This window comes from Doryrhamphus excisus, chromosome 1 (genome assembly GCF_030265055.1).
Source record: "Doryrhamphus excisus isolate RoL2022-K1 chromosome 1, RoL_Dexc_1.0, whole genome shotgun sequence".
Classification (NCBI taxonomy): Eukaryota; Metazoa; Chordata; class Actinopteri; order Syngnathiformes; family Syngnathidae; genus Doryrhamphus; species Doryrhamphus excisus.
Genome location: NC_080466.1, coordinates 2,033,749 through 2,046,426, shown reverse-complemented (window position 1 = coordinate 2,046,426; position 12,678 = coordinate 2,033,749).

The following is a 12,678-nucleotide window of genomic DNA, read 5'->3' as shown; positions in this document are numbered from 1 at the left end:
ACACATGTCTGAAAAGGAGCAGGAAGAAGCAAAGCTTATTAAATCCTACCCCTTCTCCACGCCATAGCAGTTACCAATTGAAAATGTGATTTTTTATTTTTTTTTCCCCACACATATAATCACAGAATCTTACATAAGACAAAACAACAAAAGAAGAGTGGGAACAACGGACACCCCAGCAAAACCCCAGGACATTGCTGAAGCAAACCACCAACCCCGCCAGTCAACCCACCTGGCCCCGACCTTCCTAGTGCACCCACCGAGTGCCCAGCACCCCAGCAGTCCCCCGCACACCCCGCGGCCCTCCAATAAGATGCCATTTTGGCTGGACCTACAAGTATGTGTGATCCCTGGGCGGGCCTACATTTGGATGGATTGTTTGGTATTGTTTATATGGTTTTTTCACTACATCAGAACATTGAGATGCAGTTTTTTTTTTTAAATATACTACAACACCTACATGTGTTGGTTTGGAACATATCAAAGAGGCCCTTGCATTCTTTTAGTTTTCATCATGTGACCTTCAACGGGAAAAAGACTGAAGAATGGTGCGTGCGTTATCTTTAAAATCAGCACATACACCAACGCCTGAAACCAACCGCTGTTAGGAACATGAGATAATGTCACACATTTCTTTAATGCTGAAGAAAAGAAACTTTCCACTCAGTTTGGAGTTTTTGAAAGGCTCAGATTTCAAGTTTGTGTACGGATGAGAGCCCAAAACATAATATCTGTACTAGGGATCGACTGATATGGGTTTTTTTGGAGGCCGATGCCGATACCGATTTTTTCCATCACCCTCAGCCGATTTTGCTTGGGCCGATATTTGTGGCCGATACTGCTTTTGAAACCTCAATTTACATGAAAAAATGACCATGATAACAAATATTACAGGTCTCATGTTTAAACAAATATTTATTGAAATGTAAACACTGAACACAGTAGGATTCAGCTTTCTTAAACACACATTTAAAACAGCATTATCAACTTTAAAATGAATAAATATTATTAAATTATTAAATAAATATTATTAAAATAAATAAATAGGCGGCACGGCGGGCGAGTGGTTAGCGCGCAGACCTCACAGCTAGGAGACAAGGGTTCAATTCCCACCCTCGGCCATCTCTGTGTGGAGTTTGCATGTTCTCCCCCGTGCATGTGTGGGTTTTCTCCGGGTACTCCGGTTTCCTCCCACATTCCAAAAACATGCTAGGTTAATTAGCGACTCCAAATTGTCCATAGGTATGAATGTGAGTGTGAATGGTTGTTTGTCTATATGTGCCCTGTGATTGGCTGGCGACCAGTCCAGGGTGTACCCCGCCTCTCGCCTGAAGACAGCTGGGATAGGCTCCAGAACCCCCCGAGACCCTCGTGAGGAAAAGCGGTAGAAAATGAATGAATGAATAAATAAATACCATGTGCAAAAACATTTTCTGTCGTAGTTTATGTTTATCGAGCATCGATGTGATGAATTCTCCTCCGCAGTGTGATGCGCTCTTGATGTGATTCAACAGTGGGGGCGGGGTACCGCGACTACGTGTGTTGCGGGGTTCCTCTGCCGCCGGGGCAACACAAAGCTGGAAAAATACATCGGCGAACCCACGCATGTATCGGCCGATACGATACAAGGAAAAAATGCAAATATCGGCCCTATATATCGGCCGGCTGATGTATCGGTCGATCCTTAATCTGTACTCCTTAATATCTCAAGTCAGACATATGCAGGAGAAAGGTCATGAAGGTGTAGAATTTGGACCTGACCCATATTATGACAGTGAGGACAGTGATGGAGGTCTAAACTCTAGCGTTGAATTCTCCTTTTAAATTATGATATTAGACAACTTCCATAAGGTTTGCTCTGAACATACCGTATTAAAATATTCCAATTTAAATACCAGTTGTATGGAATTACATGTATCATCAAATTGTCGCTTAAAGTCACCTCTGGGATGAGAGTCACTAATCCGTGCGCTCGCTGTGTAATTCAGAAGCCCAGAAAATGTCACAGTGACAACTCTCCATTCAACGTGGCTCTTAAAGCCACGCTCACCTTCAGTGGGGATCATCACTTTCAGTCATTACTTACAGCACTTTGCAGTCAGGATGTGGAAAAAGGTGAGTGTCTATAAGTTTTGAGCACATGCTAGCGTGCTGTTGCATTACTGCTGAGGTCAGCCTTTAAACAGCGGCTCCACATCCTCTTCCTCGGTCCTCATCGGCGAGTTCATTATGAGTGGCCTGCAGGAACGACCTGATTTCAATTCATATGCGCTTTCTTCAATTGCCCTAGATACTGTATATTCTTTAACACCATGCGTACAGTATTTTTATTTAATGCCAGATCATTTCCAAAATGTAGGCCAGCTTATGTTGCGTTTTTTGTTTCAGTGTCTTTCACTCGCTGAGACGACATGGGGGGGAAAATGGCGCACTTAACGAGTGCATGAGTGGTGTCAGAGAGCAGCTGAGAATTGACGATTAGCCAATAGCAATTAACCGACCTCGAGATGAAGGGAGCAAGGATGAGATCTTAGTTGTAGTGATAGGGTCAGCATAAGTGACCTCCAGCGTAGGCTTTGACCCGAAACTGCCACAGATGACTTCAAAAATGCTCTGAATGATAAGCAGCAGGAAAAACCGGTAGAGACCTATACTACAGTGGACCACGTTCTCCATGCAGCACTCACACCCCCGCAAATATGCAGACTTTTACTCAATATACAGTATATAGATATATTTTTTTACTCCAGAAAATTTATTAAAGGTGTATCTCGGAACGCTTGCCGTTATCCTAGATTTAGCAACATCTTTTAGCATCAGATGCTAAAAGATATGGATCATAGTTCCAGGGCTTAATAGAAGGTCTTCAGACTTTTACAACAAAGTATCAGAACTTTTGCTGGACACGGATGGAGTGCATGTATGGATGGATGGATGCATGGATGTGTTGAAAAGCCGCATGGTGTGGGGGAAGAATGATCTCCTCAGTGTTTTGATGGAGAAGGACAGTGATAGTAATCTGCCTAAAACTGCTCCTCTGTCGGGAGATGATGCTGTGGATCGGATTGCATAAGTACTTTTACAACAAAGTATCAGAACTTTTACTGGACACGGGTGGAGTGCATGTACTTCATATACAGATAAAACATGGATGGATGGATGGATGGATGGATGGATGGATGGATGGATGGATGGAAATAGATACTTCCAAGAGAAATTCACATTTCCAGCAGCTGTGTAAAAATGTCCTAATCATTTCAAAATAAAACAACCAAGCCAAGAATAAATAAATAAGAATAAATAAATAAATACGGAACAGATCACATTAAATTTGTTGTATGGATGTGTTGAAAAGCCGCATAGTGTGGGGGAAGAATGATCTCCTCAGTCTTTCGATGGAGAAGGACAGTGATAGTAATCTGCCTAAAACTGCTCCTCTGTCGGGAGACGATGCTGTGGATCGGATTGCATAAGTACTTTTACAACAAAGTATCAGAACTTTTACTGGACACGGATGGAGTGCATGTACTTCATATACAGATAAAACATGGATGGATGGATGGATGGATGGAAATAGATACTTCCAAGAGAAATTCACATTTCCAGCAGCTGTGTAAAAATGTCCTAATCATCACAAAATAAAACAACCAAGCCAAGAATAAATAAATAAGAATAAATAAATAAATACGGAACAGATCACATCAAATTTGTTGTGCAATAATGCATAATAATAATAATAATAAATAATAATAAAAACCATAATAATAATCATACATAATAAGGTAATAAGTCCGGTCTTGCGTGTGTTCATATTGCTCCTCCTCTGTTGTGTTGAAAAGCCGCATGGTGTGGGGGAAGAATGATCTCCTCAGTCTTTCGATGGAGAAGGACAGTGATAGTAATCTGCCTAAAACTGCTCCTCTGTCGGGAGATGATGCTGTGGATCGGATTGCATAAGTACTTATTGCGTTTGGTGTTCAGACTTTTACAACACAGTATCAGAACTTTTACTGGACACGGGTGGAGTGCATGTACTTCATATACAGATAAAACATGGATGGATGGATGGATGGAAATAGATACTTCCTAGAGAAATTCACATTTCCAGCAGCTGTGTAAAAATGTCCTAATCATCACAAAATAAAACAACCAAGCCAAGAATAAATAAATAAGAATAAATAAATAAATACGGAACAGATCACATCAAATTTGTTGTGCAATAATGCATAATGAATAATAATTTTAAAAACTAAATAATCATACATAATAAGGTAATAAGTCCAGTCTTGTGTGTGTTCATATTGCTCCTCCTCTGTTGTGTTGAAAAGCCGCATGGTGTGGGGGAAGAATGATTTCCTCAGTCTTTCGATGGAGAAGGACAGTGATAGTAATCTGCCTAAAACTGCTCCTCTGTCGGGAGATGATGCTGTCGATCGGATTGCATAAGTACTTATTGCGTTTGGTGTTCAGACTTTTACAACAAAGTATCTGAACTTTTACTGGACACGGATGGAGTGCATGCACTTCATATACAGATAAAACATGGATGGATGGATGGATGGATGGATGGATGGAAATAGATACTTCCTAGAGAAATTCATCTTTCCAGCAGCTGTGTAAAAATGTCCTAATCATCACAAAATAAAACAACCAAGCCAAGAATAAATAAATAAGAATAAATAAATAAATACGGAACAGATCACATCAAATTTGTCGTGGAATAATGCATAATAATAATAATTAAAAAAACATAATAATAATCATACATAATAAGGTAATAAGTCCGGTCTTGCGTGTGTTCATATTGCTCCTCCTCTGTTGTGTTGAAAAGCCACATGGTGTGGGGGAAGAATGATTTCCTCAGTCTTTCGATGGGGAAGGACAGTGATAGTAATCTGCCTAAAACTGCTCCTCTGTCGGGAGATGATGCTGTGGATCGGATTGCATAAGTACTTATTGCGTTTGGTGTTCAGACTTTTACAACAAAGTATCAGAACTTTTACCAGACACGGGTGGCGTGCATGTACTTCATATACAGATAAAACATGGATGGATGGATGGATGGATGGAAATAGATACTTCCTAGAGAAATTCATCTTTCCAGCAGCTGTGTAAAAATGTCCTAATCATCACAAAATAAAACAACCAAGCCAAGAATAAATAAATAAGAATAAATAAATAAATACGGAACAGATCACATCAAATTTGTCGTGGAATAATGCATAATAATAATAATTAAAAAAACATAATAATAATCATACATAATAAGGTAATAAGTCCAGTCTTGTGTGTGTTCATATTGCTCCTCCTCTGTTGTGTTGAAAAGCCGCATGGTGTGGGGGAAGAATGATCTCCTCAGTCTTTCGATGGAGAAGGACAGTGATAGTAATCTGCCTAAAACTGCTCCTCTGTCGGGAGATGATGCTGTCGATCGGATTGCATAAGTACTTATTGCGTTTGAAAACAAAGTTTTTAACACACAGATAAGGGATTATTAGACCATTATCAAAATTTTTACTGTTTTCCTCTTAATGAGAAATCTGTATTAATCTGTATTCTTAGGTTAACTGATGACTCCAAATTGTCCATAAGTATGAATGTGAGTGTGAATGGTTGTTTGTCTATATGTGCCCTGTGATTGGCTGGCCACCAGTGCAGGGTGTCTCGCCCGACGACAGCTCGGGTAGGTTCCAGCATACCCTCACAGTCCTACTGAGGATAAGCGGTATAGAAAATGGATGCATGGATAAACTCTGCAGGCCAGGTACACAGTATGTTGCCTTAGTACACTCATTGAAGTACACTAAAATGAATTCCACTTAAATGAGTGTTGAAAAATGCAAAATGACCGACTTATGCTCATGCATTCTTTCTTCCTCTGTGGTTTGGTGTGTCAATTGGTTCCGGCCGTGTGTTTGTTCACAGCGCCAAACGTAGGTGTCCTTGTGCATTACATGGTTTTCACTCGCAGTCTGAATGCAACTCTTTACCGATCCAGCACAGTGTGGATACAACTTTTTTTTCAGAAGAACAGTGGACTGCTAGTGTCCATGTAAAAGACAAAAATATCACACGTGCAAAAAAAAAAATTTTTACATCACCCCACTTTTGGCCTCAAAACCTTAATAGTCTCCTATTGTGGGTCCACCAAACACATCTGAAACATTTGAGATGTGTTTGATGGATCCAACATTTGGAGTTTTTTGTCTCTGCTGCAACAACTGGGGTGTTTTATCATGATCTTGGCCGAGGCTGCCGTCCTCCCACCACAACTTTTCAGACACATTCAGAGACATTAGCGGAATGGACAGAATTCAACACCGAAGAGAGTGATATTTCACTACAAGCTTTTTTCCTCGTCCGTTCACTGCATGACTGCTACATGGGGGTCTTAATTGGGATGAAAAGCAGATTAAGACTCTGAATTTGGACCTGAATTCTTATGCTTTCTATTATAGTCTTTTTTCCTGGCACTGCATGATCAGCTCACTAAAAATGGCCTGCCTTTTGTGCCGGCTGATCCGGAGATGATGATCCGTTCATACGTGTCCAAAGGAAAGTTGATTCAGCCCCAAAATATACTATAAATATAATATTTGGTCTTGCATTTTGTCTGTTTGGAGATGGAACAAGACAGCCACACATGTCTATCTGTGCCAGTGTAAGCTTCCAGAAAAAGTGTGTGTGCTACCAGTCACATGGGGGGGGGGCTTACAGGTGCAAAATTTATGGCACACCTGTCAACCCCCCCATTTTCCCCAGGAAACTCACATCTTTGATCCTCTTTCCCAGCGCCCTCTCCAGTACTGCTGGAGCAGCAGAGGTTCCAGTTCCTGCAGCATTATTCAGGCAATACGCGCTTATTATGAGCCATGAAGTCAGGCCTTCAAAATAAAAGTTCGGCAATTAAAAAACACTCCAGGGAAACACCAGAATTTTTCTTCTTTCTCTTAATCATCATAATTAAAGTGAAATGAAATATTTTTCCACTGTTGCAAGGATTAGACTTCATTCTTCTCCCTTCAGGTGTATCATGATACTCTATAAGATTCTCGTTAATATTTTAACACTTTCGCACACACTTAGAACTGTTTCAATATGCCTTCCTTAAAACATAAATTAATCACGACATATCATACATGTGCAATTAACAATACATGATGAAAGAAGACATAAATTTCAAATCTGAAGGAAAAAAGGAACATCTTGTTACTAAACGTGTCACAAGACACTCAGTTCACAAGAGGAGATCCGGGGGCCAAATCTGGCTCGTGGCACAAATTTCTTCCGCCCGCAGAACTGTTTGGAAAATAGCATTGAGTTGTCCTGTCTCACAGACCTTATCAAAATAGGTGCTTAGAGCGATCCGAGTAATGAAATGATCATTTTGACTTCAAAAGTGGGAAAAAAAACTAGCATATAGCATGAAATCCACAACTTTTCTTAATAAAAGTGCAAGATACAGAGCAAATATTGAAATAATTTAACAGTACATGACTAAAAACAGCAGCACTTTAACTGTTACATTGCGTCTGTACAAAATAACACATTAAAAAGGCATGAGAGTGTCAAAAGCCATCGTTTTAACTACAGTGGAGCATGCTGGGAAATACTGTACAGACTCGGTCAATCGGTTAATGTCCAGTTTTCAGCCCACGTGCAATCGCTTTACGAGATTGGGTCTACGAGAACAAGACGAGACCAGAATATAAGAAATTTATGAAAACTACTAATTTAATTTCTAAAACAATCTACTCTTTTCTTACCATTTTGTACACCAGAGATGTATGGTTTTTTTTGGCAATGGAAGTACTACCTTCCAAAGTCAATCCAAAGTACTACCTTCAATCCAGAATCAAAACTTGCAGTGAAGTGAACACAAGTCAATATGTTATCATTACCGCCTACATCTGTATGGAGGACCAAAACTGCCAAAATAATAAATAAATGAATAAATAAATAAAAGTGAAAATAAAAACAAAAATAAAAAATATATACATAAATAAATAAATAAAAGCAAAAATAAATACAAAAATAAAAAACAAGATTCAAAAATTAAAAATAAATACAAAAATAAATGTAGAAAGTGTAGGACCGCCCCCTCATTTGAATAGTTTTTCCTTCTGCATTTCAAGCTGACATTGTCTGCTGCATGAAATAAATACATATGAGAGCAGAGTGCTTTTATTTATTTATTGATATGTAATTCTATTTATATATTTATTTTTGTATTTATTTCTACATTTATTTTTGTATTTATGTTAAATTTTTGAATCTTGTTTTTTTATTTTTGTATTTATTTTTGCTTTTATTTATTTATTTATGTATATATTTTTTTATTTTTGTTTTTATTTCCATTTATATTAATTTTTTTGTATTTAATTTTTTTATTTTTTTTTCATTTTTGTTTTTATTTTCACTTGTATTTATTTATTATTTTGGCAGTTTTGGTCCTCCATACATCTGCTCATTAATCATCTCACATTATACATACATTTGATACTTTACATGCGCTTCATAAGTCTAGATTCCCGCTCCTGTTCACTCCAGTGTGCTTGTATTCCCGTTTTTCCATGATTTCCGTGATGAACAGCGAAACCAACTTTCACTGCTTGAACAGGACAAGATGAGCAGATCAGGATAATGAAGAGATAACGAAAAAAATCACATGTGTGTTATAATATTTAACCTTACCCCTGATTTATTCTGAAAATCCTACCATTTCCTGTGAAGTAACACCATGCTTTAACCTTCTCATAGAACATTTAAGAGCACAAAATAAAAATTGCTGTAGACACTTTCCTGGCACCAAGAACAATGCGTATAATGGCTATTAGTCATAATTAGCATATTACCCAGCACCCACAACCTCTCATTACATTGTCTTTGTGATTCTTACAATCTGATGGACATGGTGAGGCTCTATATGTAGCATAACTTATGTGGGAAATATTCTAAGGCTTTTGTGGCCATGACGGGGGGAACCACGTAATCTTTTGAATATAGCTTTGCCTTAGATGGCAGCTCTGAAAGGCTGTTAAGGAAAATAGGACAAAGAGACTCTTAATTTCCAATACAGACTCATCGGTTGTCAAAGCAATTATCATATCAGGAGGGATCAGGCCGTGACAACTGTCAGAGCACAACCTCAAGACAAAGCCGCTATTGTGTCTGAAGGAAATCTACATGCTCTGGTCATACGGGTGCTTGAGGACTAGGTAGAGCCCAACATGGGGTGAAGAACTACATTGAGTATATACGTATATGGGTGCGTCTCAAATGCATCCGCACACGCTTTCACACTTGCAACAACATGCAACATGCTGTATCCTAGATAGCATTCACTGCAGATTGGCGCTAGTGTTGAGACTAAGAGCTGGTGACAAAGAGAGGTGCCTGCAGGCGTCTTCAAATAACCATCCTCACACGACGTGATATGGACAAGCCTCACAGCACCTCGGAGATGCCGTGCCAGTCTAAGCATATGCTACACAGGGACAAAAGCACCAAGTAAGACGGGGGACGGGGGGCTGAGATGGTGAAGCAAAGTGGGTAAAGCATGATAAGTATGACAAATGGACGCACAGACAGAGTATAGAAGGGAGGGCATTGAGATGTTGAAAGGAACGAGGAGGCCGCGCATGAAAGGACGGACGCAACAAGAGGGGGACGGGGCCAACGCGAGGTTGGAGGGGTGACGAGAGAAGTTTGAAGTAAACCTGTTGGGACATGTGTGACATTAGGACGTCGGGGCACTGGCAGGAGTTGTGTCATTGGTTCGTTTGACTTACACGTTGTAACAGTGGCGGAATGGTCACTGTATGTCACTGCCCTTTTCATCAGATGCCCTGTAATGACATGTCAAAACATTTATAAAGGCTGCCTGCTGAAATGTCGCTGATGACTAAATGTCCCCTGGCTGACATCGAAGGCCGTTTTGGTCAAGAACTTCATTTCATAGTTTAAATAATGGCGTATTTACAGGGAAAGGAAATTTCCAAGCCAAAGCCTGAAAAAAAAACATAACAAGTGTCTTTGTGATGAGGGCCAGTGTTTAGCGGCTATAGGCTGATGAGACTAAGCAGCGTCCCTCGGCCATATAAACACAACCCCTCGAGGAGAAAATGCCAGCATACCCCAGACGTTCCTTCCAAGAAATGTGACATGACAAGAAACAGACGCATGTTTTCGAGCCGTGGCCTTCAGGCCCTGCTGCGTTCTTCACTGTGCCATAAAACATAAATCGGTGCGCTGCACCAAAATTAGCCACACAAACCCATAATCTCCCAAAATACTTATTCAACATTCACAGCTCTGCAGATTTGCAGATCGCCAATAAATATTAATTTGCATTTGTTCCTCAAAAATACACCCCTGTTTCAATCATAAATTGTTCATAAATACATAATAACAGCATATGACTCACAGGCTTTACATGTTTATGTCTTATGCTTCAGTGATAATATTGTGTTTTTCATCAAACGTTGAGGTTTTGCACTTTTTTTTGTCAGTCTTTGAACGCATCATAAGTGTAGCCTAGCGAATTCGAGAAACAATACAAACAGTTGATGTTTGCTAAATAATCTTGAACCAGTCATGATGTGCTATATATATCACTATATTGACACTTACTATGGTACCCATTATGTCATTGGATGCTCATATCACCGAGTACTTCGGTACATGGTGCATTATTTAAAAAAAAAAAAAAAAAAAAAAACTTAAACTGTATTATGGAAAGCAGGAAGTGAACAAATGTAACAGTTACTGATTGTAAAAGTACCAGATGCAGGGGTAGGATTTAATAAGCTTTGCTTCTTCCTACTCCTTTTGGACATGTGGAACTGTGAACTGATTATGTGATGCATTCAATTGTAATCTGATGCATGTTCAAATGAAATAAAACCATTACCATTACCATTACCATTACCATAGCTTTGACACTTCAGGGAATGGGAGCTGTTGGGTTTGGACCTAATTAACCGTGACAAAGGAGAGATTATGTATACCTCGTATATATTCAATGATAAAACAGCTGTTTGTAATATAATTTCTAATTGTTCTGATCCAAGATAATTTTTCATTTTGTATTTAAAATTTGCCAAGGGCCACTAAAAATCGAGCCACAGGCCTCAACTGACCCCCAGGCCATGCTTTGGCGACACCTCAAGGAGAATATGTTGTAAGTAATAGCTCATGTGAAGTTGCTCGGATAAGGAAGAAATCATATTAGGAATGTCCTTTTTTCCCCTGGATATAAGCTAATGTTGACATATAATAAATGTAACGTCCATCATATGCAATGCTTTACTTCGCTCATTTCACTGGTGAACATGTGGAATACATCATTGTCTTCTCACAATTTCAAGTTGTTTTTTTTTTCCTCTTTGGTTACATAATATTCAAAAGTGCAATCACACTCTGGCATTTGAACCAATGCCGGACCTGGGATTTGGACAGTGGCACCGTACTGTAACGTGCCTATTTGTTATGTTTAATTCTATTGTGCAAGGCGGAGCTTCTCATGAATAAATGGCAGAAGGAGCGATGCAGTAGTTATACGACACGTATGGTTTGTGTGCATAAGCGCCTTCCAAGTGTGCTGGAGTCATGGACGTGTACAGCACCTGAGTATGGAGCAGAGCAATCATATTAGTAACATGAAGCAGACTTCAGGTGTCGACTTTATTTCCGGTTTTCAACTGATTTAGCACTTTTTACGATGTTTACTTTTGAAAATTTATGTGCGCAGACAGCGACGTGATTCACATTCGCACACACATGCAAAAACGGACGAGGACAATCAGTGCAAGCACAGGTTACTGGAAATAGCTCGTTCTGTGCATTTCTTTTTAGCACGGGATGCAATTAGATTTTTAGACAAACTATGCCGCCATGCTACGGAGCCATCTTCTACGTGTGGTGAATTTGTAATTATTGTAAAAAGACGATTAGCCTTTGCTCTTGCACAAGTCTCCTTCCGCTTTTTTAAAATATTGTCCCAGGCTAGACTGGAAGAATAACCTCTAACAGCGCACAGAATCTATTACCCTTATAAAATTCAATAATATTTCCCCTTAGTGATTTTCATAACAGTCAAGCCATTCAAAATTGGTGTGTTTCTCTTTTCTCTATGCTTTTTATAATATTCATTTTCACATCCACTGTGATGTCTTTCCTTTTCTTTGGCGCACTCGCACTTTGGAGACAGTGTGGATTATCAGGCACACACTGTATTCATCCACCCAGCACGGGGCACACTCTGCATTCTTGTGCTGTACAGGACCACTTGTAGTATTTAGTCTGTAGTAGTCGCTAGTATGTAGTTATGTAGTATTTTTTTTTTGGGTACTTTTGTGTAATGTTGAATATGTTGAACATGTTGAACGTGAATACATTTTGCTTGTTTACCTGTATTATGGTGTCATTTCTATACAAATAAATGCTATACAAATAAAATGTATTATTATTATTATTATTATTATTATTATTATTATTATTATTATTATTATTATTATTATTATTATTATTATTATTATTATTATTATTATTATTATTATTATTATTATTATTATTATTATTATTATTTCCTTAGGAGTCATCTCAAAGTTGACAACTTTTTTTCTAGAATGTTCCTGCACTTTTTAAACAGATACATTAAAAATTTAATTTTGGTCC